A 2437-nucleotide genomic window follows, 5' to 3' on the forward strand; every position below is an offset into this window, starting at 1 on the left:
TTTCCACTGTTAAAACCTACCACTTTTTCGCTACCCACACACACACAACCAAGAAAAGAAGACCGACAACAACGTTGAAGACTTTTGATATCAGCCATGCAATTAGAATAACAAAGAAATGGGCGGCCGGAAATTAAGGGAGATATCAATATTAGGTTTGGCTCTGTGAGGTTGTGAACATGGGTACGGCAGCTGTACCACTTGTGGGGTGAGCGGGAGCAATCCAAAATGGGGGGTGGAATATGTCAAAGTGTTCATATCTTGTTTCTACATTGCGGGCTTATTCCACAGTGAACATTTGAAATGATGGAACAGTATTAAGGCCGTGACTCTTTAGGATTTTTATTTATGGACGAGGAGGAGGACAAATTAGTTTTTGATGCTATGTCATTTTTGTATTGGTTTCCCTTCAAAAAATAATTATCTTTAAGGATTCTTTTCATTTAACGGTTTAAAAAGGTACATAATTTTATAACGCGGTTAATAAGAACGTATTTTTTTTAACAACGCGTTTAATATTTAACAAAATTACAATTTAACTTTTAAAATGACCGTTGCACTTTTAAAAACAAGGAATGATGCAAAGACTGAACATTTTTATAAGGAAGCTTAAGTTTTTCTATGGGGACTTTCTTTAAAACTCATTATTTAACCCTAAAGTTCCCTCATTTTTCTCTTCTCTCTCTCGATCTCTAGAAATGGTTCTCGCACAAAATGGTGGTTGAAGGGTTTGGCTAGGGTTTTAAAGCCCTAGCTTTTGTGTTTTGAATTCATCTAAGTGCACACAAAGACATCGAGTTTGAACCGCCCTTATCTCGTTCGAACAATATTTGAATGGTGTTCAAATTAACGGGTTGTCTCGTTTGAACGCATCTCAAGTCGTTCAAACACGACACATAATTTGAATTTTCCTATATGTTTTTAACTCCATTTCCGTACATTCCAATTACGTCTCACCTAATCCTTCCTTAATCATCTCACAATCAGGGTCGGTGGATATATATCTGGGAAATGGTCCTATATATGCTTCTTGAAAATGAAATGAATTTTCTTAATCAATACCCCAGATAAAAATCTGACTTTCAAGTCCATGCATGCATTTTCACATATCTCATGTATGGCACAAATATCATAAAAGGGACTTCAAACATCAAACAGATGTGGATATATATATGCTTCGCATATCCTGCTCAGATTCCCAAGATTTCCATTAATGCGGCTATAGTTTAAACAAAATTTGTAGCAACATGTATATGTTGTGCACTTGTGAGTGTTGTGTCCCACATTAAGAAAATTAAAAAAAAAAATTACTTAATATACCTAAGTAGACCTTAGCCCATTAGCTTAGAATTTTGAGCTACAGTTGTGTTCAACTATGTATATTAATGTACTCTTGGTAAAAAAAATTTCATAACCGCTTTATCTCCCAACAAATGATATCAAATCGGATTTAGAGTTGTGTCTCCATCGTCAACTCTTGACATGAGATACTCTTAGAAATATAAAAAAGCTCACAAGCAAAAGGGAGTTGGTTTATCTTCCAACAGTATAATATTCGTCTCCATCATGTGTGGGCAATATTAAGGGTGAAAGTGTAAGACAGTTAAGTTCAATGCTCTACTTTATAAGGTGGGAGCTTTGGGGCATGACATTTGCCCCCACACTAACGAGCTTTAAACATTCTCTCATTAGTGAAAAACAAAAAAACATTATTTCTCGACAGGGACAGCACAATGGAAGCATCAATGGTAACAAAAAGAGTAATTTTTGGTCCTCAATGCGAAAAACATTGTGGAAAGATCCATAATTTGTGTACTCAAGAGAAGTCCCAACAAGGCTTTGCTACTCCCCACTCAACTTGTATGCACTTTCTAGCAGTACCCACTAATTGAAAGTTTTGAAGGAAACCAACGGACACACAAACAACATGGAAGGATATAACGAGGACATATGCTAAAATGGAAGTAAACAAAAGATTTCTTTACTATCCCTAGTAAAGTTTGTCATCTTAAATGATACAAATACAACTAAAAATTTCTTTCATTTAAACTTAGACCTATGCCTTGCTTGCCCCTCTCTAAGAGGTGACCACCCATCACTCGTGTCGGATAGCCGACCGCCACCTTATGAGGAAAGGTCGCTCTTCCCCAGGTGAGGGGTGATCGACCACCCCTCATATGGCAAGAAAAGGTTAATCCCTCCTAAATCTTTCAAGTGGTTGCCCTTTAGTTGGTGAGGGATACCTCCCTCTTTTTCTTTTTTCTTTTTTACTTTTTCTTTTTTCTTTTTTTAAGGCTAAAACTATAATTTTACATTAAGTTGAATCATCAATCATCAATAATGTCAAGTGTCAACTAAGAATTGATTGTGACATGAATCCATGCGTGAATCTAAAGGTTTCTAAAGGTTTCTATCAAGCAGCTGACAACATAAACCA

Source organism: Corylus avellana, chromosome ca3, assembly GCF_901000735.1.
Source record: "Corylus avellana chromosome ca3, CavTom2PMs-1.0".
Lineage (NCBI taxonomy): Eukaryota > Viridiplantae > Streptophyta > Magnoliopsida > Fagales > Betulaceae > Corylus > Corylus avellana.